Genomic DNA, 24,523 nt, shown 5'->3' with positions numbered 1-24,523 from the left:
GCCGCTCAGACACCCTCGACAAGCCAAACATCGGCCAAAACGTTCCGCAACACATCGAGCAAACCAATCAGACAGTTGCCGCCTTCCCTGTGGCCTACTACGCAGCCTATTTCTACCACAATTCTACATTCCAGATCTTCACAAATTGGGATAATGAGGTAACTGTTATTCAAATTAATTTTAGATTACTTCTACTGGGGCATTGACTAATGGCTGTTTTATGAGATCCAATGCAGTCTCTTTGCCTCTCTCGCCGAACCGTATTTTGCTTATATAATGCACTTACATAATGTTGATTGACTATTCGATCATTTGAGGAAAAGTGTTGGAAGGGTTTAGTTTTTCCTATGGGGAAGATTTAACCCGGACATAAAATCGGAAGTTATAGTAATTCATTCGTCATGACTACTGACATGTACACACCATAGATAACAAGTCTATCGATCTACTGGAAGTGCTCATACGAATTGACGTCATATATATTTTTTTTATTTTCCAATCCTTACTAGCTTACGGCATTATAATCTGGGGTGGCTGTGCACAATCACCATCGAACATCTTCTAAAAGCCCAACAAATGGTAATACTTGTCATTAACAAGCGACCGACAAGATACCCCTCCATTCGACTCCTCATAGAGTATAAAGTCTTAAACGTACGGCAAATCCACCTAAAATTTTCGCTAATACATTTCATGTTCAAATATAAAAACAAACCTCTCTTACAACACAACTACACACCAGAACAATAACCAACGGTCGCTTCAAAGTACCTTCACTACATACCACTTCAGCTCAAAGACAATTTTTCTTCCTAGCACCTAAAATCTTTAACCTTATCCCTGAAAACCTAAAAACCGTGAGTCAACCCCATTGCTTTAAAAAACAAATTACGAAATGGATCCTTACACACGGAATACATTACAACTACAATACCCATTCAATCTACACTCTATCAATTTAATCACCTTTCAGACAAAACATAATCTATCCTTATTCCCTAACTTAGCGGTATAGTAGGTACATAATTAATTAGTGTGATCTATTTACTAATAATTTCTCAAATTTTTCATCTTCTTATAATTCTCTAACTTTCCATCCTCTTCTTGCAACCCAAACTAGCTATACATAATTTTTCTTGTTTATATTATAGTTATGTATAGATTCTATGTCCGCAAACTATAAAATTCACCCGCCATAACACAGGGTCATCCCTAGAATGGAGGGTGAAATATCACAAAAAACCACTCCCTAAATCATGTATCAATAAAATAAATATATTATTTTTATCCACCTATATATTTCATAGATTACCAATTTAGAACACATGTTGATATTTCTGTATGACAATTTCATCTGCAAGTGTTCACCTACGGTTTCCTCGGAGTCCAGCTTTTCTGCGTGTGAGTTTAGAGTGCCAGAAGAGACCCTCTTTTGAAATACTACGAAGAAATTACTACTATTTTATTGCAATATTTTTTAAATTTACTTGAATTATATTTAGTTGAAACTGACTTCAGAGTCCCCCTGAAAATTGCCGCCCTGGGCAGCCGCCTAGGTTGCCTAGGCCTGAATACGGCACTGCTCCCTATTCCCTACAATGAGAATACCTTTCAGACAGTTGCCGCTTTCCCTGAGGTTACTTCTGACAGTTAAAGATACCTGTTTTCCGGACTTGTTTTCGTCTGAATTGTTTCACCAACAAACAGTAATTATTATTTTTTTTTTTTTCAGACCAAAATGACGTTGGGACTATGCCTTCCATCAAGTTGCGAAGGAGATGATATAAGATCCCTTCTCCAGGAATATTTCGACTCCGGAGTTCTTAGCTACCAGCAACTGTACAATGCGTCGTTCACACTGGAAAACGTCCATAAAATTAGAAGTGATTACACTTGGATGACTCACCCTATGTCAATCATATTTATGTGAGTAAAAAAAATGATTTGGTATAAAGTTTATTAAAAATTACAACTAAAGTATGGTGTACTGGTTTTATTGGTAGGTACAGTACTTGTGTTTCCTCTGTTCTAGTTATTCGTGAGAAGCTGCTAGTACACAGTGGTTTGGAATCATAAACAAATCCAAAAATTGAATGATTTGTCAATCGCTAATCGTTTTCAGACGTACTCCCGCCTCCGAGAGCCGCTGATTTCATTTCAAGCGGAGGGAGAATGAATAGAAATGAACGGTAGCTGATATGGTCACGAGGTGTTTGTTTGAGGCGCGCCTCACAACACTTTCGAAGTAGCATCTATCCTTTACGATTTATTTATTTGGTAGTTTATTACATTATTTTGGATTGTTCAACCACCATACTAGGTATATACCCGCGCTATGGCGGTTGGATTACTTTGACGTATTTTATTATTTTTTATATTAACTCCACACAGGAGGCCCTGAAGAAAATAATTTCCCTCAGGGCCTATGTCATCTTTGGGGATGCTGTGTGGAGGGTCTTTTTGTGGAGAGGAAGGAGTGAACATGGGTCTTGAAGAGTCCCATGTTGTAGGAGGGAGGAAACACAGAGGCCGGCAGTTCGTTCCACAGCCGAGCTGTTGAACTCAAGAACGAATCGTAGAAGCGACCCGTTCTCATGTGACAAATGTCAACCTTGTACAAATGTTGGGCGCGCGTTTGGCGTGTATCCCGACTACGCACCGGTACGGAAGGGATCAATGACGCTAGTTCCTCAGAGCATCTTCCATTGTAATACCGATAGAATAAGGACAGCATACCTACCCGACGCCTCTGCTCTAAAGATTGCAGTCCGTTTGTTAAGATTGGGGAATCTATCAAACGGACCGCCCGTTTTTGCACAGAGTCAAGGGTTTTTTTCAGGTATTTAGGGGCTCCGGACCAGAGATGGCTGCCAAATTCGACAGTAGGGCGCACTTGTTTTTTGTACAGGGTCAGCAGTTGTGTACTATTAAAGTATCTGCGGGCCCTGTACAGTACGCTTAGCTTCTGAGAGGCCAGCTTTACTCTGGCTTCGATGGAGCCCCCGTAGCTGAGCTGGTCACTTATAGTTACACCAAGCATATCAATGGAAGGCCTGTTCGGAAGATTACTTCCGTTGAAGGAGACTAGATTATCATTTAGATCCCTTTTAGATGTAATCAGACAGGATTGGGTCTTTGAAACATTAAATTCGACGAGATTATTTTTACCCCAGGAGGAAATACTCTCGAGATAACCGTCCATTCTCTGCTTCAAAGCCCTCCGAGCCGTTGGAGTTTGTGTGCCCTTTGGGGGCTTGTCAAACAAAAAGCTATCATGAACTGTACTGTCATCCGCGTAGCAATGAATCGGTGCATATGTCAAAAGGTCATTGATGTGCAACAAAAACAAAGTCGGAGACAGAACCGATCCCTGTGGGACGCCAGCATTTATAGAGTGTGAGGATGAGGTGAAACCGTCAGCAACTGCTTGAATCGACCTATCCCTTAAAAAGTCAGCAATCCACGTACACAGGGATGCGGGAAGTCCGTAAGAAGGCAATTTGTTGACAAGTCCTCGGTGCCAGACGCGGTCAAAGGCCTTGGATATGTCTAGTGCGACCGTTTGGGTCTCACCGTGACGTTCCAGGCACCGCCCCCAAACATGCGTCACATACGCGAGAAGATCACCGCACGAGCGGTTCCGCCGGAATCCGTATTGACGGTCGTTGATAATTTTGTTCTTCTCGAGGTATGTGAGCAATTTGTCGTTGATCACACGTTCCATCACTTTGGACAGAACTGATGTGATCGCTATGGGGCGGTAGTTGGCCGGGTTGGAGCGGTCACCTTTCTTGGGAATAGGGTAAATGACCGCTTTTTCCAACCAGAGGGCACAGTGCCACACTTCAGGGACATTTTGAAGAGCTTTGTCAAAACTGGAACTATTTCCGCAGCACACCTCTGCAATACCAGGGCAGGTATTCCATCAGGTCCACTAGCTTTGTTAACATCGAGCCCCCGTATTACGTGGAGTACATCCCGATGCCGGATCCTCAGCTTTTTCATATAGAAGCCGCAGTGAGGAACCGACGGCGGAACAGCACCTCCGTCATCGAGGGTCGAGTTTTCCGCAAACATTTTCCCTAATAAGTTAGCCTTTTCGGTGGCGGTGTTTGCTAGTGAGCCGTCAGGTCTGGTAAGAGGTGGCAAACTGGGTTTGACAAAATTCCGACCTATTGAGCCCGCAAGGGACCAGAATGCTCTGCTGCCATGCGGGCAGGCAGCCAGCTTTTTGCTGATCTGCAGGTCGTGTTCGAATTTTGACCCATTAATGATTCTCTTGCATTCCTTTGCCGATTTGTTGTATGCTGATCTGTTTTCGGGCGTTCGAGATGTGTTGTAGGCTCGGTAAGCCGCGTTTTTTCGTCGAACTGCTTCGGAGCATTGTCGACTGAACCACGGCTTTGAGCCCACACCAGTTTCTTTAGTAGTCGATTGTATGAAGCCATCCATCGCCGATTTGATGACTTCACCAATCTCCTGGGCACATCTTGAAGGGTCCGAAGTCCGAAAACAAACAGCTGACCACGGAAAAGCGTTGAAATGGGCCCGCATACCGAACCATTCTGCTGACCTATAGTGCCACACTTTTCTCCTCAGCCTCTCATTGGTTGGTCTGAGGCTAACGGGGATTGATGTCGTCACTAGGCAGTGGTCAGATGATCCCAGAGGCGCTGTGACGTCAATCTTATAACCGTGTGGCACAGTAGTTAAGAATAGGTCTAACAGATTGGAAAGGTGAGTCTGGACATCAGGAACCCTTGTAGGCTCCTGAACCAGTTGTTCTAATCCGTAGCAAATGGCAAAGGATTCCGCCTGTCGGCCAGCCGAGTCCGTTGGGCCTGAGAACTTCAACCATGATTCGTTATGAACATTGAAGTCCCCCAGAACAATAAACTAGGCCGAAGGGTAGCGGGGCAAGAGTTCATCAATAGTATCTCTCAAATGTTTGAAGAGCTCGGAAGTGTCTGATTCGCTATGGTTCGGTGAGCGGTATAGACATGCGTAGAATCTTGCCGTACTGGCAAGATTGACGCGCACCCACATTACGTCGAATCTGGAGTTTTCCAGACTCAATAGTCGTACACAGTTGACGTCAGCTCGACTGTAGAGGCAGACTCCTCCTTTGAGATTGAACTTGCTTGCGAGGGTAAAGCCCGGGCAGTCCAGATAGGAGGAGTCTGGCGGCTCGGCTATCTGAGTTTCGGATAGGAAAAGAAGGTTGGGACGTTGGGACAAAAGATGGTGTTGAACAGAATTTAGATTAGTGTGCAGACCGCGAATGTTGGCAAAATTTACCAACAGTTTTGGCCCGCACCGGGGACGCCTGCTACTCGCCGCTGTAATGATGTTAAGTTTGTTTTTTTGTATATTCATGATTTTAATATTTTCTTTTTTAAGGGTATGAGGGGAAAGGAAGGTCTGGAATGGAAAGGTATGAGGGGTGGGTAGGAATCTGGGGTTCAGGCTGTCCAGGAGTGATGAGCGTTTGGTTCCAGCCCACTCACTGCGGTGCTAGGCGATAGGCTGGGAGAGTCCGGCTGGAGAGGGCATCCAATGCGCCCCAAACGCTGCTGCTGGGTCCCCTCCGGTCACGAACCGGCACAACAGCAGTGGCAGGGTTTTTTCACTCGCTGATGGGGCAGCCCACCCTTAGTCGTGAGCCTGAGGGTCGGGCCCCTGTACTATCGAGCGGCCCGGACAGCGGTAACCGGTTGTAAAGGGTCTCCCTCAACCAGCATCTCCCAACCGGCCCGCCACGCAGAAGGTGGGCCGACGCACCCGCCACCAAGACCTAGGCAAACCTTAACCCATGAACCCGGGCACCCCTGCTAAGTCACCAAACGTAGCGAACCACTTGGGGTGACCTGTGGCAGAGGTGTTGGTCATCCAATAAATGGTTCCCAGGGCGGCGGTACCCATTCCCGCCTACCAAATTGATTTGAACACCGATTATTTTGAACGTATGATTTGAACACCGATTATTTTGCTGACATGAAATATCGACGCTTTGATTTGACCTTCCGCTAACGTGGTATATTGTAGGCATACATACAAACATAATACTTACATCAAAAGTAAGTTAAAAGTATCTTAACCTTTCCCTTACTGTGCTAAAAAATCCACGCGTTTCAGTGCTGTGTAGTCAATACACATCTCAAAATAAGCGATTTAATATCGGAAAAATATGAATATTCATAGCTAATCGCTTTAATTTGTATCAAAAGTGATAATAATTGCAATTTAACTACTGAAAACCATCGTAAGATGCTAAAAAAACGTGCGAGGGGTTCACATCTAACGACGGTCCGCGACCGACTGGCTGGCAGCTGGCACACACACAGCTATACGGTCGTAGGTATGGATGGTCTAAATCAAAATACAACTGCGGACGTGTAGATTTCTCATGTTCCCGCATAGTGAACTAAAGCGGGACAACAATAGCGTGTCATTTCCTCGCACGTGTCACACGGTTGATTGTATTGGTGTATTTGTTTCCAATTTTTAACAAAAATCTCTGATTTTTAATTGAATTTGAACACTATGTAAAATATTATTTTTTAAATTCAGTGCATAAATGTATAACGGAGAAATACCTAAAATCTGAACCCAGAATTTATTATATTTAATAGGGTTATTAAAGTTATTCACACCACAGATAAGGAAACGTTAACAGAAATAACTCGTGGAGAGCCGCCCCCAAAATCTATATAAATAGAAATGTAAATGTTTGTTTGTTCAAAATCTTAAATCTCCAAAAGTTCTCCACTGATTGCTTTGAAATTTGGACACAACTTTGCATTCGAATACGCGTGTGTTTATATATACCTATATTATATAGATGTCACCTGTGACAGGTAAACAGCGCCAAAAGTAACACGCGCTATTGTTTATCTATACGCACAGACAGAATGAGCCACATCAACTAGTGGCGGGGTATCCTAGTATCAGAAATACATTTTTTTTAAATCCGTGAGAGTTCCCCCTCATGAATATTAAGATTAAGATTTGTGTAAAGAAAAATGTAATCTACATCAGCCGAAAACAGAAGAAAAATGCAAAAAGATCTTCATCTGTTATAAAATTATAAGTTATCTATAAACTGCCAGTGTGACTTATGCTTTTTTTGTCTTCAGGTTCTGCACTTGTGTGTTGGCCATTTTACTAATGATTGGAACCTTCTATGACGTCATTATATATCAACCTGCTTTGGAGAAATGCATAAAGCAATCATATATTGGAGGTTCGTACGTTGTTTATGTTTTATATATTATTTCATATATAGAATAAAACTATTTTGAATCACCTTGTACATTTTCCTAGTTGCCAGTAATATAGAATTTGCACAAATTATTTGTTCTACGTATTTAATATGAGTCTAATAAAGTATTGCTTCTAGAGTATCCCAACAAGAGCGCCGGATTTAAATTTCTAGTAATTTTTAATTTTAAAGTTGGCAGCTATAAAAAAGCATACGTGTCATCTGTTAACCTTGCAGTTAGTTAACATGGAACTCTAAGCGAAAAGACGCATTATTATTGTTAAAACTCCTAAAAAATAATCGAGAAAGTGCTAAAACAGTTGGTAAACTTCGTAGATTTTTCGGTCTAATATAAAAACAAATGAGTCATCAATTCGATTTTTTTTAATTTGATAAATATACACAAAATAGGGACACACTTAATAATCCCTTTTTTAATTAAAAAAACAATCTGTAGTAGTTAGATAATAATGAGATGTAAGTATTTCACTTTCAGGAAATAGAAAATAATGATTTTTAACAGTTATTTCGTTAAAGTTAAAATCGATTGTTCATAATGTTCATTTGGCGGCCATTGTTAGTGATTTAAACGTTATAAGGTTATTTTTCTTTACATATTTGTAATAAACTTTTACTTTGTGGCTCGTCATAATTTACAATAAAAGATATAAATTTATATCCTTTATTTTTCTTTCTTCTCTTACTTGCCAAAATATGCCGCTATGATTTTAAAATAGGTTCTTAGTTTAGGTTTAGTGTAGAAGTATATATATTTTTAAACTGGCTTATAAAACTATTTTAATATTATTACATCAAAACATGACGTGAGGACGCAAAATTATCAGTTTTTTTAACAAAATAACTAATAAAATGCATTTTTTTTTACATTTCCGGAAGCTGAAATACTTACTTTTCATTATTATCTAACTGACAAAGTGTCTTTAAAATTAAATGTGCCTATTGAGAGTGTCCCTATTTTCTGTATATTTACCAAAAGTTTGAGGATACTGGTTCGATTCTGAGCAATAATTCACCTATTAATTAATTAATAACATTAATAAACATAGCCGCAGTGAGAAAACCACAAAGACATATTTAAAATATTCGTTATCGTTTTCAAGATAATTAGATACTTACTGGCCGGAAATCCACTAAGATTACAAACAGTTTCTGCAATCCTTTCACAATTATTATTTAAACATGAAAACATTTAAAAAATTGTATTGGTTGTACTAAGAGGTCTCGCCAGAGTTAGCGATGAAATGCTTTGGTTATCACCAAATAATTAAATACATATATCACTTGGCCCAAGGGTTGTGGCGCAAGCGGCGTGTAGATTCTAAAAATAGACCGTTGGCCATTGCTTATTGCATTGGTCCGATGAGAGCCTCGAAATTCATTCTGTGTGACCAAGGAATCAGTCATACCTATACAAAGGAAAGAGTTACATAAGTTATTCGTACGTCATCGTGTAGATATTGAGGTGCTCAAAATAGTAAGCAGAAATATATTAAAGATAGTGTGTGAAAAATTACATCGTCTGACAGTTTACAAAACGTTATAAAATTGCCTGTTTCAGATAATATTAAATATATTTCATTCCCTTGTACTTAATTAAATGTCATTGTAAGTATAGTAATTATAAGTAATTTTCGTAGAGCGTTCCATATTATTAATCGCTAGGTTGACAGATGCCATTACATATGATTTTTTTACACCTGCCAACTTTGTAATTTAAAAAAAAATGGTTTTACATTTAAACTGTGTAAATTGCATCGTTACTGTATGGTACTGACCCAAATAGAATCAAATAGGGCTTTAATGTATTAAACTCTCAGAATCTAGAAATCTACTTCTAGACGACCGCCTTTCCTTTGCCTCCTATTTTTTTAAACAGTTTTCTTTAATTATTTAAAATAAAAATAAAAAATTTAAACTCATTTCCTCTTTTTTTTAATAAATTATTAAAAACAACGTTGATTTTAGTTACGAAGGATGTTGGTACAGCAAACAATGTGACAGAAGGAAAGATCGCAAGTCAAAAAAAACCACATCTAAGCAAATTCCAAGAGGTAATCCTTAGTTTCAGTTGGTACACGAATTTCAGCCAACTTTTCACATTGCAGACAGGTCCTAATGTCCTGATGCCAATATTGGGATTCAGGTAAGTTAATTACATACTTATTCACAACTCCGATTTTCTGCATTTTTATTTTTAGTTCATATATGATTGTAACGATAAAGCATTCTTTGGTATATTTTAATTCTATTGACATCGATAACTGCTTATTCCCTTCGATTTTATTTCTATTGACCTTGATTACTGTTTAGTCCCTTATTTTATTTCTGTAGACCTCGATTACTGTTTATTCCCTTCTATTTTATTTCTATTGACCTCGATTTCTTTTATTCCTTTCTGTTTTATTTCTATTGACCTCGATAACTGTTTATTCCCTTCGATTTTATTTCTATTGACCTCGATTACTGTTTAGTCCCTTATTTTATTTCTGTAGATCTCGATAACTGTTTATTCCCTTCTATTTTATTTCTATTGACCTCGATTTATTTTATTCCTTTCTATTTTATTTCTATTGACCTCGATAACTGTTTATTCTCTTCCAATTTATTTCTTTGACCTTGATTTCTGTTTATGCCCTTTCATTTTATTTCTGTTGACCTCTATTACTATTTATTCCTTTCTATTTTTTTTTTAATGCCGATTACTATTTATTCTCTTCTATTTTAATTCTATTTACCTCAATTACTGTTTATTCCTTTCTCCATCACTGGCGTGATTAGCCATTTTTAAACCACTGTGAACTGTTAAGTTTAGGTTGCTTCTATTTGAGCTCAAAGAAATAAAAATTACAAAAACATGTTTATAGGAACTGCAGAACAATAAAAAATATGTCAATTTTTTTTATTTATTTGGAAACTAATGAAAAAAACCAACAGTTTTTCAGGAATAAAAGGTTTTGCAAAATAGCATGGTGCATAGGTACGAGGGTGGTTGATAGTCTATGCATGTATCAGGTGCGGGTTCAGTTCCCGCACATCGCCAAAAATCTAATTTTTACTAAAACATGTTTAACTTTTCAGGGTTGTCTCGGCAGCATTTGTAATAATTTCGCACAGCAATTTATTGGTCAGGGATTACTACACTAACCGGGCATTGGCCTACTTTTTAAGTGATTCTTTAATTGGACAGATAATGTCCAACACCCCTTATTCGGTGGATGTGTTCTTCTTGCTTGGGTAAACACTGCAATAAATTATTAACTTTGTGTATTTGAACTTAATGGTTTATGCGATAGAATTGAAAGGTAGGATTGTGATTAAACTGAAAGTATTTTAATGCAGCAAGAAAAGGCAATGCAAGGCAAGACAATGCAAGTAAGTCCAAGGCGATGCAGGGAATCGCAGGGAAATGCAAGGCAATGCAAGGCAAGGCAATGCAAGGCAATGCAAGGCAATGCAAGGCAATGCAAGGCAATGCAAGGCAATGCAAGGCAATGCAAGGCAATGCAAGGCAATGCAAGGCAATGCAAGGCAATGCAAGGCAATGCAAGGCAATGCAAGGCAATGCAAGGCAATGCAAGGCAATGCAAGGCAATGCAAGGCAATGCAAGGCAATGCAAGGCAATGCAAGGCAATGCAAGGCAATGCAAGGCAATGCAAGGCAATGCAAGGCAATGCAAGGCAATGCAAGGCAATGCAAGGCAATGCAAGGCAATGCAAGGCAATGCAAGGCAATGCAAGGCAATGCAAGGCAATGCAAGGCAATGCAAGGCAATGCAAGGCAATGCAAGGCAATGCAAGGCAATGCAAGGCAATGCAAGGCAATGCAAGGCAATGCAAGGCAATGCAAGGCATCATCATATTACTTTAACATTCGAATATAATAAAATATTACATTTGAACTGTTTTAAAAATGACGCTTATATAATATGGCAAAATGGAAGAACAAAGAAAAGAGTGTCAGAAAAACGTTTGACGCGAAAGTGAATGGCAGAAAAAATCAGAAGCAACCGAGGAATAATTGATAAGAACGATACAGATATTCAAACATTTGACGTGTATGTCAATGAAGCAAAAAGCGCGTGTCACGACAGAGTTGTGTGACGTTCCACCCTCACTGGGTATCCGCAGTCAGGTTATAGTAGTTCCAGGCATAGCTCGTATGTACGTCATTGTCTTGCTTGGTACAATATTTTTGCGTGACGGTGACTATTCTTCTATAATTTATGGGAACTTTACAACAGGACATAATATTTATAAGTACCTACAAAGAAGATTAAGATACATAAGATTTTATTTCTTTTCATATGTTAATGAATATTTACGAATTTTATTTATTAATATGTAATTACATATGTACTTGTTCAGTCTAGGATATTTTTCTGAAGAAATAATTATAAATATGTAAAAACAGTAAATTGTGTCGATATAATATATACACTAAAAATCTTACTTGTTTTTCTTCTTACTGAATACATATATGTTTACATATTTTAGTTAACGGGTCTGATTGCCATGTTTCTATATTACCTACACATACATATATATTGAAATACATGATTATAGTAAATAGTAATTATAATTATATGAAATGTATTAACTGTACTGCATTGTATTAACTGTACACGTGACTTTATTTGTACATAATATGTGAAATGTTAACTCTTCTTCCATCCACAAGCTAAGGCTTTTAATGGAAGACCAGTAAAATTATAATATAAAAAATGTAACTAACTAAAAAAATAATAAAAAAAAAAATGGGTGTGTCAAGCCTACGCAAGACAGAAGTGAAACTTCTAGTATTCTTCTCTCTCTCTCTTTTCATTTCATTCTCTCTTTTTTTCTGTCTATTGACATATTTATAAGTAGCATGTGATAAAAAAAATTAAAAGTTATAAAAAAAGAAAAAAAAAATTAGTTAAAGCGGGGATCGAACCTCGGTTCTTCACGACCACAGTCGTGCGCTCTGCCTGTAGACAGCGAAGATGAGTTAGGAGAGTGAGTTAAACTAGGTATATAATATTAGCTAGGCTCCTATAGCGAAATGATCCCGTTTTTTCGTCACGGTCATGAGTCGGTTTTACTCCGGTCCTCGAAATTGCATGACGCGCGTAAAGAAGTTTCACTTCAAAAAATTCCTGCAAAGTTATGGATGTAATTACGATCTTTTTCAAGCGCGTATGTAATGATTATTTTTATCAACGTCGCATACACCTTGCTAATGTTTTCAGTATTATTAGGGCTTTTTTATACTAATTTTCATATATTTATTGGCAGGTAGAGTAGAAATTAATATTGTTTAGCGTTTGCCAACGACCATACCATGTTGAACACACCGGTTCTCGTCCGATCACCGAAGTTAAGCAACATTGGGCGCGGTCAGTACTTGGATGGGTGACCGCTTGGGAACACCGCGTGCCGTTGGCCCATTTTTTATGGTAATTTCATGTTTTTTTTTATTTTTTTATCGTTACTATCATTAATAATATCATAAAATTCTTTAACTTTTCAAGTATGCTACAGGCCTAAAATATTACTTAGTGGATTGATATTATGGTCAACCATTGAAAAAAAAAATTCCTGCAAAGTTATGGATGTAATTACGATCTTTTTCAAGCGCGTATGTAATGATTATTTTTATCAACGTCGCACACACCTTGCTAATGTTTTCAGTATTATTAGGGCTTTTTTATACTAATTTTCATATATTTATTGGCAGGTAGAATAGAAATTAATATTGTTTAGCGTTTGCCAACGACCATACCATGTTGAACACACCGGTTCTCGTCCGATCACCGAAGTTAAGCAACATTGGGCGCGGTCAGTACTTGGATGGGTGACCGCTTGGGAACACCGCGTGCCGTTGGCCCATTTTTTATGGTAATTTCATGTTTTTTTTTATTTTTTTATCGTTACTATCATTAATAATATCATAAAATTCTTTAACTTTTCAAGTATGCTACAGGCCTAAAATATTACTTAGTGGATTGATATTATGGTCAACCATTGAAAAAAAAAATTCCTGCAAAGTTATGGATGTAATTACGATCTTTTTCAAGCGCGTATGTAATGATTATTTTTATCAACGTCGCACACACCTTGCTAATGTTTTCAGTATTATTAGGGCTTTTTTATACTAATTTTCATATATTTATTGGCAGGTAGAATAGAAATTAATATTGTTTAGCGTTTGCCAACGACCATACCATGTTGAACACACCGGTTCTCGTCCGATCACCGAAGTTAAGCAACATTGGGCGCGGTCAGTACTTGGATGGGTGACCGCTTGGGAACACCGCGTGCCGTTGGCCCATTTTTTATGGTAATTTTATGTTTTTTTTTATTTTTTTATCGTTAACATCATAAAAAATTTTATATCATTCTTTAACTTTTCAAGTATGCTACAGGCCTAAAATATTACTTAGTGGATTGATATTATGGTCAACCATTGAAAAAAAAAAAGGCGTTAAAAACAAAAAAATAATGTGCGATGGCCGAGAATCGAACTCGGATCAACTGCTTGGAAAGCAACTACGCTGACCATTACACCACCAACGCCAGTTGTCGAGATGAGCTAAGAAGCATTTATATTTTACTTCAAAACTTTGACTAGATCAAATGAACTTTAATCGGTCCCGCATTTTCGTTTCGGTCATGAGTTGGTTTTACTCCGGTACTCGAAATTGCATGACGCGGGTAAAGAAGTTTCACTTCAAAAAAAAAAAAAAATAAAAATTAATTTTTTGTTACATTTTACACATTTAGGCGACATAACACTCTAATAACGGGGGTAAGCTCAAGACTAATATTTTAATTAATTCTTATATGTATATTTATATGGATGTAAGTTATTTATATTTATGATAAATGAAGTACAGTACCTTAAAATTAAAATACTTTATGTAAAACAGGTTGAAAATTTTATAAAACGTTTTTTAACTATAAAATTAGCGGTAAGCACTAGATTTTATTTTTCCAGAAAATTCGTTAGTAACTTCCCGAGAGATCCCTCTAGAAACGTTTGAGATTTTAGTAATACGTTCATCAGAAATAATTAAAATAGATCCCACGAAAAGATCAATTTTCAATTGTCCGTTCATTACGCCGGGTCACACTCCGAATAATGTTTTTACACGACTTCATCACTTATGTTGTTAAGATTCACACATTATTTTATAGATTTGCTAGGGCAAATTCAACTGTAGGTCTGCCGAATATACCAGGGCCGCGCATCGCATATTTTTGTACATGGCTTCTTAACTTACATCGTTACGATTCCGACTTTATTTTAAAGAAATAAGAGATACGTTTTTTTTCAGTGTTACAAGTAGTAAAAAGACAAGATTATTAATACGGTCAAAAATGCGTGGAAGACTTAAAAGAATATTTTTCTCTTTCTGATCATTGTACAAAAACGTGTAATTTTAATATTTTCATTAATAATTAATGATTTTATAAACCGCATATTCCAAAATGGTTCCAATTGGCTACAACGTCATTGTAACATAGAAACCGCCACCGGCTGGTAAGATGTCGTGCATTTGATCTCTGCCTGGTACTACTATATTATACGTTAGAATGAATTACTTTATAAATGTATTATTTAGAGAATGTAATGTTGCCAAAAACTTTCAGAGGTTTTTTGATGGCTAATAGTCTGCGGAAATCAAAGGACTTGATAGATGATGCGAACCACACAGCGGGAAGGCTGACCGAACTCTATCTGAAGACATTATTCAAAAGGTTTAGAAGGTATGTAAACAGTATGATGCGCGACTGTAATGCTGCGTGTATACTTGCAAGCCGAAGCGCGAAGTCGAAGCCGAAGAACGAAGAATAGGAAAGGAAAGAACCAAGCGCAAAGAAGCATGTCTGGTACAATTTGATGGAAGCATCCTCCCCATTAAAGACTCCATTGAAATGCTTGGATTAAGTACACGTATATCAGACCGGCTCAAGTATCGAAGGTCTATAGAAGCCCGAGTAAATCTGGCTTCCAAGAAACTGGGCGTCTTGTATGACTAGCAGATTGTTCAATAGCAACAAGATGCTAACTCTATACAAATCTTAAGTAACAATCTCAACAATTGAATTTGCGAACCACCTCTGGGCTGAAGTCCCATGCTACTTGATTCTGTGCAAAGGAGGGCGGTCCGTCTGATTAACAATCCATTGTTAACAATCCGATTGCCATATCATATAATGTCGGTATACTGAGTCTGTTACATGATATTTTAATGGTTTACGTGCGTGAACCCGTTTTAAAACAATAGATTTTTTTTGAACTGGCAGGTTCTTCGAATCGTTGTTGTGACAGCTCGTATGTGCCATCTGTTTTTCCCCTTCATACAATCCAGGCCTCTTCAAGACCCGCATTAATGAATCCCATCCTACAGCCCCTACCTTAACACGCCTCACAACGCTGTACAACCGGGTGGCGACATAGCTCCCCTGCCTCTACACTGTACGGACAGGAGAGTGTCACATAAAAATACAGCACGAACCGTCGCTTGCGGTTGTCGTTGGTTCATTCCACTGCCATAATTGGTGATTCGGTTAGCTACACGCAGAAAAATACAGTGTTATGCAAAATACTTGCAGAAAAAACTTTTGTGTATCTTACGATCGCATTGTGAGTGCCCCTTTAACCTAACCTCCTCAAATCCAACACATAATATTAGATACTTATGCTCCGGTTCAGCATTGTTATATTTAAACCGGCCTTACGCCCAGTTTAACTATGTCTCATAGCTTAGACCATAGTCAAAAGTCAAGTTTTTCACTATTCAGAAAAAGTTGTGTAGATTAACAAAAGTGAACATGTTCATCTTGGAATTAACCTACACATCAGCTGCTAGTTACCGGTTTTAATAAGGATTAACCCCAATACACATGTTCATCTTAGGATTGATCTTCACATGATATGCCATCTCCACCGTGCTTAAAACAATTCATACCTATGTTCAATTCTGCAGATTTACCCCAGTGAACAGGCCCATCATGGGATTGACCTTCACATCAGCTGCCAATAACCGTTTTTGTTATTATGCCATGTTGCGCTTCCTACTACTTTAACCAACGTTTAGGACAGCATTACAGTGTCCATCATCAGGGCAGATATGTGATGATGGACACTATAATGCTGTCCGAAATGTTGGCTAAAAAAGGACGTAGCGCAACACTGCATAATACCCCAAAAAATAATATTTTTGGCAGTTAAAATCTCGAATCATCCATGCTTAAAACAGTTCATTATTTTTAATCAGATCAGCTACCATCTCTACCATGATTTAAACAATGTACACCTACCTTTATTTGTGCGGGTTAACACCAGTAAACATGTTCACGTCCTTAAGATATTTCTCAACTTACCAATTCATGACGATGCTACTAGAATTTGCAGATTAACACCAGTGTAAATTTACATCTAGGGTTTTACCTTCACATCGGCTGCCAGTAACCAATCCTCTACCATACATAAAACAATTCCCACATTTTAAATATCCATACTAACCCCAGTTCATCTACAGGTTCATCTTGGGTTTAATATCAGCTACCATCTCTACGTCTCCACCATGCTTAAAATACATTTTAAATCAGATTTACCCCAGAGTGCGTGTTAATCTTTGGCTTGATCTTCACATCAGCTGCCATCTCAATCATGCTTAACAATTTATAACTACCTTTAATTGTACAAGTTAATGTCGGTGAACGTGTTTATGTCCTTTAGATGTCACCCAACTTAACAAATCATACCTACAATTTAAATCCGCAGATTAACCCCAGTATACATTTACATCTTGGGTTTGACCTTCATAACGGCTGCCGGTAATCGTACCTCAGTCGCCAAGTGGACAAACGAGAGGAACGATCTGCAGTGTCCCAAGTACTGGTGGACCAATATGCTGTACATAAATAACATATATCCCGGAACCTCTTCTGAAATGTGCATGTCGTGGAGTTATTACCTCTCCAACGATATGCAGTTCTACGCGTGGACCGCTTTTTTATTTCATCTATCTAAGATGTAAGTTGATCAGTTTTATTATAGTCTATGATTTTGTTATGTTAACTCTTTGCTCATCTTTTTATGGTGGGGAGAATTTTATAAATACAATTTAAACTCGATAAAAGATTCACAAACAATAATGCCAGATCTTTAAAAAATCTACCTTCACAACAAAATCACCATTTAAACTGTTTCCAGTACCAAATGTCCAAGACATATTTAAGCAAGTTTCTATTTTAAATATGCACAAAGAATAAATTCAGGAGTACTAGAAATGAAAATGAATTTATTACACCTAATTTTAAAACAACCATAATACAAAAAAAAATGGGTGTGTCAAGCCTACGCAAGACAGAAGTGAAACTTCTAGTATTCTTCTCTCTCTCTCTTTTCATTTCATTCTCTCTTTTTTTCTGTCTATTGACATATTTATAAGTAGCATGTGATAAAAAAAATTAAAAGTTATAAAAAAAGAAAAAAAAAATTAGTTAAAGCGGGGATCGAACCTCGGTTCTTCACGACCACAGTCGTGCGCTCTGCCTGTAGACAGCGAAGATGAGTTAGGAGAGTGAGTTAAACTAGGTATATAATATTAGCTAGGCTCCTATAGCGAAATGATCCCGTTTTTTCGTCACGGTCATGAGTCGGTTTTACTCCGGTCCTCGAAATTGCATGACGCGCGTAAAGAAGTTTCACTTCAAAAAATTCCTGCAAAGTTATGGATGTAATTACGATCTTTTTCAAGCGCGTATGTAATGATTATTTTTATCAACGTCGCATACACCTTGCTAATGTTTTCAGTATTATTAGGGCTTTTTTATACTAATTTTCATATATTTATTGGCAGGTAGAGTAGAAATTAATATTGTTTAGCGTTTGCCAACGACCATACCATGTTGAACACACCGGTTCTCGTCCGATCACCGAAGTTAAGCAACATTGGGCGCGGTCAGTACTTGGATGGGTGACCGCTTGGGAACACCGCGTGCCGTTGGCCCATTTTTTATGGTAATTTCATGTTTTTTTTTATTTTTTTATCGTTACTATCATTAATAATATCATAAAATTCTTTAACTTTTCAAGTATGCTACAGGCCTAAAATATTACTTAGTGGATTGATATTATGGTCAACCATTGAAAAAAAAAATTCCTGCAAAGTTATGGATGTAATTACGATCTTTTTCAAGCGCGTATGTAATGATTATTTTTATCAACGTCGCACACACCTTGCTAATGTTTTCAGTATTATTAGGGCTTTTTTATACTAATTTTCATATATTTATTGGCAGGTAGAATAGAAATTAATATTGTTTAGCGTTTGCCAACGACCATACCATGTTGAACACACCGGTTCTCGTCCGATCACCGAAGTTAAGCAACATTGGGCGCGGTCAGTACTTGGATGGGTGACCGCTTGGGAACACCGCGTGCCGTTGGCCCATTTTTTATGGTAATTTCATGTTTTTTTTTATTTTTTTATCGTTACTATCATTAATAATATCATAAAATTCTTTAACTTTTCAAGTATGCTACAGGCCTAAAATATTACTTAGTGGATTGATATTATGGTCAACCATTGAAAAAAAAAATTCCTGCAAAGTTATGGATGTAATTACGATCTTTTTCAAGCGCGTATGTAATGATTATTTTTATCAACGTCGCACACACCTTGCTAATGTTTTCAGTATTATTAGGGCTTTTTTATACTAATTTTCATATATTTATTGGCAGGTAGAATAGAAATTAATATTGTTTAGCGTTTGCCAACGACCATACCATGTTGAACACACCGGTTCTCGTCCGATCACCGAAGTTAAGCAACATTGGGCGCGGTCAGTACTTGGATGGGTGACCGCTTGGGAACACCGCGTGCCGTTGGCCCATTTTTTATGGTAATTTTATGTTTTTTTGAAGTGAAACTTCTTTACCCGCGTCATGCAATTTCGAGTACCGGAGTAAAACCAACTCATGACCGAAACGAAAATGCGGGACCGATTAAAGTTCATTTGATCTAGTCAAAGTTTTGAAGTAAAATATAAATGCTTCTTAGCTCATCTCGACAACTGGCGTTGGTGGTGTAATGGTCAGCGTAGTTGCTTTCCAAGCAGTTGATCCGAGTTCGATTCTCGGCCATCGCACATTATTTTTTTGTTTTTAACGCCTTTTTTTTTTTCAATGGTTGACCATAATATCAATCCACTAAGTAATATTTTAGGCCTGTAGCATACTTGAAAAGTTAAAGAATGATATAAAATTTTTTATGATGTTAACGATAAAAAAATAAAAAAAAACATAAAATTACCATAAAAAATGGGCCAACGGCACGCGGTGTTCCCAAGCGGTCACCCATCCAAGTACTGACCGCGCCCAATGTTGCTTAACTTCGGTGATCGGACGAGAACCGGTGTGTTCAACATGGTATGGTCGTTGGCAAACGCTAAACAATATTAATTTCTATTCTACCTGCCAATAAATATATGAAAATTAGTATAAAAAAGCCCTAATAATACTGAAAACATTAGCAAGGTGTGTGCGACGTTGATAAAAATAATCATTACATACGCGCTTGAAAAAGATCGTAATTACATCCATAACTTTGCAGGAATTTTTTTTTTCAATGGTTGACCATAATATCAATCCACTAAGTAATATTTTAGGCCTGTAGCATACTTGAAAAGTTAAAGAATTTTATGATATTATTAATGATAGTAACGATAAAAAAATAAAAAAAAACATGAAATTACCATAAAAAATGGGCCAACGGCACGCGGTGTTCCCAAGCGGTCACCCATCCAAGTACTGACCGCGCCCAATGTTGCTTAACTTCGGTGATCGGACGAGAACCGGTGTGTTCAACATGGTATGGTCGTTGGCAAACGCTAAACAATATTAATTTCTATTCTACCTGCCAATAAATATATGAAAATTAGTATAAAAAAGCCCTAATAATACTGAAAACATTAGCAAGGTGTGTGCGACGTTGATAAAAATAATCATTACATACGCGCTTGAAAAAGATCGTAATTACATCCATAACTTTGCAGGAATTTTTTTTTTCAATGGTTGACCATAATATCAATCCACTAAGTAATATTTTAGGCCTGTAGCATACTTGAAAAGTTAAAGAATTTTATGATATTATTAATGATAGTAACGATAAAAAAATAAAAAAAAACATGAAATTACCATAAAAAATGGGCCAACGGCACGCGGTGTTCCCAAGCGGTCACCCATCCAAGTACTGACCGCGCCCAATGTTGCTTAACTTCGGTGATCGGACGAGAACCGGTGTGTTCAACATGGTATGGTCGTTGGCAAACGCTAAACAATATTAATTTCTACTCTACCTGCCAATAAATATATGAAAATTAGTATAAAAAAGCCCTAATAATACTGAAAACATTAGCAAGGTGTATGCGACGTTGATAAAAATAATCATTACATACGCGCTTGAAAAAGATCGTAATTACATCCATAACTTTGCAGGAATTTTTTGAAGTGAAACTTCTTTACGCGCGTCATGCAATTTCGAGGACCGGAGTAAAACCGACTCATGACCGTGACGAAAAAACGGGATCATTTCGCTATAGGAGCCTAGCTAATATTATATACCTAGTTTAACTCACTCTCCTAACTCATCTTCGCTGTCTACAGGCAGAGCGCACGACTGTGGTCGTGAAGAACCGAGGTTCGATCCCCGCTTTAACTAATTTTTTTTTTCTTTTTTTATAACTTTTAATTTTTTTTATCACATGCTACTTATAAATATGTCAATAGACAGAAAAAAAGAGAGAATGAAATGAAAAGAGAGAGAGAGAAGAATACTAGAAGTTTCACTTCTGTCTTGCGTAGGCTTGACACACCCATTTTTTTTTATTTTTTTATCGTTAACATCATAAAAAATTTTATATCATTCTTTAACTTTTCAAGTATGCTACAGGCCTAAAATATTACTTAGTGGATTGATATTATGGTCAACCATTGAAAAAAAAAAAGGCGTTAAAAACAAAAAAATAATGTGCGATGGCCGAGAATCGAACTCGGATCAACTGCTTGGAAAGCAACTACGCTGACCATTACACCACCAACGCCAGTTGTCGAGATGAGCTAAGAAGCATTTATATTTTACTTCAAAACTTTGACTAGATCAAATGAACTTTAATCGGTCCCGCATTTTCGTTTCGGTCATGAGTTGGTTTTACTCCGGTACTCGAAATTGCATGACGCGGGTAAAGAAGTTTCACTTCAAAAAAACACAATAATCTTCTTTATGATTTGCGCTGTGTTATTAACCAATTAAAACAAAGGCGATTCACTACGTAGCAATTCAAAATCATGTGTTTTTGGTTTTAAAAATTTGGTCGCCTAGAAATGTTTCAGATGCTTTAATTAAATACTGTGAGTAGAATACATTCTGGCCTTTCAAATAATTGAGTATTTTTTAGATAAGTTTTTTTATAAGCCCAGAAAAAAATAATGTATAGGCCTATGAAAGCTGCTTTAAAGTTCAAAATCTCCTACTTACGAACCCATTTTCGGTTATGATTTTATTGTATAATGTGGCAAATGAAATTATTTATAAAATGATCGAAAAACATTTAAATATTTGTGCCTGAACATCCACAAAATAAAATAAAAGGCACTTTTTGGCCATGTTTTTTTCTTGCATAAATCAAAACAGGGGGATGGTGTTAAGCGGGAATTTAAGCCTTATCGCCATCTAAGTAAGGTGTGTTATTGATAGCGGCTCTATTCAAAATAATACACGACGTAGTGCATCGCCAGAACTTTGTGAAACTTTGACGGATTTTAGATTATTTTTACAAGATCTTCTCCATCTTCGGTAGATAAGCAAAAAGTGGAGAAGGGCATAATACATATTTTTGATAATTTTCGCAATTAAAACATTTCCTAACCTAACAAAATCGTAATGTAAAAATGTACATTTCCTTATTCCAACTCTGTAATGTTCCAATTTAGGTTTTGAACAATGTTTACACCATTTCATGTTTATACCATGAAGACTTGATGGTTGTTTTTATTACAAGCAATGATTAGTCTCCTGAAATATCCATATAAATTGAAAATATATCCCGAGTAAAAATTCTAACGCTGACAATAATTTGTTATCCTTAATGCTATATATAAAAAAACCTTGTCTTATAAACATTAGTTTTTCATTATAAAATAATGATAGTTTTTATTTACATTATAACATTTGTCTTCATTCGACGATGTTAAATGTTCTGTAAAGAGAATAAGACGTTTCATGTTTCCTTTTTGCTTTAAGTTTAAGTAGGTTATTATCGAACAAGTATTAATATATTAATTTGCTATTTTTTAACTGGTTCCCGTGTTGGACATTTTATTAATAGTACCGTTATCTGCAAAATTCACCATTATTTTTCTGTTGGAAAATAGGATGGTATAAAATGATTTCTAGACTTATGAAAAGATATATCAAAGAATTGCTTGATCATTATTTAGTTCAATATGCGTTCTATTTGAAAGTGTCTTCTATAAAAGATCTAGGAATTACTCTTGATTCTAAGTTCATATTTGATTTACACATTAATGACATTAAGGACGGGTTGTTTCGGAGAATTTGAACAATTCATCAAATTTCTACGTTCATTTTCCAGTTATGCGAAAGATTTTTTCAAGTTGTGTTTTTATTTCAGTTCTGTCAAGCAACTAGCCTATAATGATATAATAACAGAACTTGAATAGGACTTTCACAGAACCCGGAAATGAACGTTGAAATTTGATGAATTGTTCAAATTCTCCGAAACAACCCGTCGTAAGTCCAGATCACTTAAAATGATGGGATTTATTCACAGAATGACTAAACCTTTCAAAGATCTTCAATCAATTCTAAACCTTTACTATGCCTTAATTAGAAGTAAACTTGAATATGGAAGCACTATTTGTTTTATATTTTGATCTTTATTTAGACAAATGAAAATTAATGTGTCCTATGGCTGAGTAGATTTTGGTAATTGTTGTACCTATTTGTATATTAACTGAGTTTTTATAACTGGATTGTTCTTACGTAAGTGAGATCATCTGTAAAATGTATATAATATGTAAACAATCTATTTGTTGTGTTTTGGCAGATATTTTAAAACATCTCTGACGCTGTTGATCGGGACCTTCGTCGGATCCTCCGCCGCTCGAGGCATAGTAACCTATCTCGGTGACTACAAACCATAGTAAGTATAATTAATCAGAAAATGCTTATGAAATAACTCTACGTACACGCTCCAGAGCCGAAGTGCGAGCCGAACAACGAATCATGGGATGGAAACGAACCAACCGCAAACGACGCGAACCGCCTCTTGCGGTTGATTCCTTCCTTTCTCATAATTCGCGGTTCGGTTTGCGCTTCGAATCGCAAGTGCATATGCAGCATTATAGCAAAAAGTCCCGGCGTCCTATAATTTTTACTTTAATAATTTAATTTAATTTAATAATTTTTACAATCATATATTAGTTGTACCTTACTAATAAACGTGTTTTAAATTTTACAACTGAAATACAACCATTAATGCACGGTAAAGGGTTATTAAAATTTACACATCGTTTATTAGTAAGGGGGTATGTATTTAACACCAATATTCAACATGTTTCGAAACCAATGATTTCTTAGTCAGGATAAACCTAAAAATTAATATAATTTATTAATATAAACATTTCTGATAAACGTATTACTAAAATCTAAAATGTTCCTAGAGGGATCTTTACGAATGTAAGTTATTCATATTGAAGATTAATAAAAACAAAACCTTACATAAAAAAATATTTTATGTAAAACGGTTTGAAAATTTTATAAAACGATTTTCAGCTATAAAATTAACTTTAAGCACCAGATTTTATTTTTCTAGATATTGAATTTGTAACTTCCCTAGGGATCCCTCTAGAAACATTTGAGACTTTAGTAATTCGTTCATCAGAAATAATTAAAACAAACCCAACGGAATGATTGATTTTCTAGGCCTGCTAGAGCAAAGTCGACCGTAGGTTTGTTCGTTAAGCGGGGCCGCGCCCCGGAAATCGTTTTACACGACTTCATCACTTATTTCGTTAAGATTCCCACTTTATTTTAGAGATTTGATAGAGCAAATTCAGCCGTAGGTCTGTCCAATACACCAGAGCCGCGCGTCGCATATTATAAAATAATTTAACAAAAACTTAGACTAAATAACAAACAAATCTAAAATATTTGGCACTTTTTC

General features: G+C 36.8%; 9 non-coding genes across 9 annotated transcripts; 6 read left to right on the top strand and 3 right to left on the bottom strand.

Annotated features, from left to right (window-relative positions):
• Positions 1 to 12,587: 12,587 nt before the first annotated feature.
• LOC149414840 (5S ribosomal RNA) lies at positions 12,588 to 12,706 on the top strand. Its single transcript, XR_016303950.1, has one exon. It is a non-coding gene; the product is annotated as a 5S ribosomal RNA (ribosomal RNA).
• Positions 12,707 to 13,029: 323 nt separating this feature from the next.
• LOC149414839 (5S ribosomal RNA) lies at positions 13,030 to 13,148 on the top strand. The gene has a single exon (XR_016303949.1). It is a non-coding gene; the product is annotated as a 5S ribosomal RNA (ribosomal RNA).
• Positions 13,149 to 13,471: 323 nt separating this feature from the next.
• Positions 13,472 to 13,590, top strand: LOC149414838 (5S ribosomal RNA). The gene has a single exon (XR_016303948.1). It is a non-coding gene; the product is annotated as a 5S ribosomal RNA (ribosomal RNA).
• A 4,576-nt stretch (positions 13,591 to 18,166) lies between these two features.
• LOC149414837 (5S ribosomal RNA) lies at positions 18,167 to 18,285 on the top strand. Its single transcript, XR_016303947.1, has one exon. It is a non-coding gene; the product is annotated as a 5S ribosomal RNA (ribosomal RNA).
• Positions 18,286 to 18,608: 323 nt separating this feature from the next.
• LOC149414836 (5S ribosomal RNA) lies at positions 18,609 to 18,727 on the top strand. The gene has a single exon (XR_016303946.1). It is a non-coding gene; the product is annotated as a 5S ribosomal RNA (ribosomal RNA).
• Positions 18,728 to 19,050: 323 nt separating this feature from the next.
• LOC149414835 (5S ribosomal RNA) lies at positions 19,051 to 19,169 on the top strand. The gene has a single exon (XR_016303945.1). It is a non-coding gene; the product is annotated as a 5S ribosomal RNA (ribosomal RNA).
• A 432-nt stretch (positions 19,170 to 19,601) lies between these two features.
• Positions 19,602 to 19,720, bottom strand: LOC149414834 (5S ribosomal RNA). Its single transcript, XR_016303944.1, has one exon. It is a non-coding gene; the product is annotated as a 5S ribosomal RNA (ribosomal RNA).
• A 323-nt stretch (positions 19,721 to 20,043) lies between these two features.
• LOC149414833 (5S ribosomal RNA) lies at positions 20,044 to 20,162 on the bottom strand. The gene has a single exon (XR_016303943.1). It is a non-coding gene; the product is annotated as a 5S ribosomal RNA (ribosomal RNA).
• Positions 20,163 to 20,485: 323 nt separating this feature from the next.
• On the bottom strand, positions 20,486 to 20,604 carry LOC149414832 (5S ribosomal RNA). Its single transcript, XR_016303941.1, has one exon. It is a non-coding gene; the product is annotated as a 5S ribosomal RNA (ribosomal RNA).
• Positions 20,605 to 24,523: the final 3,919 nt, after the last annotated feature.

The sequence above is a fragment of the Hesperophylax consimilis genome, chromosome 19, assembly GCF_061612785.1.
Source record: "Hesperophylax consimilis isolate HC1 chromosome 19, BYU_Hcon_1.0, whole genome shotgun sequence".
Classification (NCBI taxonomy): Eukaryota; Metazoa; Arthropoda; class Insecta; order Trichoptera; family Limnephilidae; genus Hesperophylax; species Hesperophylax consimilis.
Note: the sequence above shows the minus strand (reverse complement) of the source record. Positions and strands in the feature narration are given on the sequence as shown.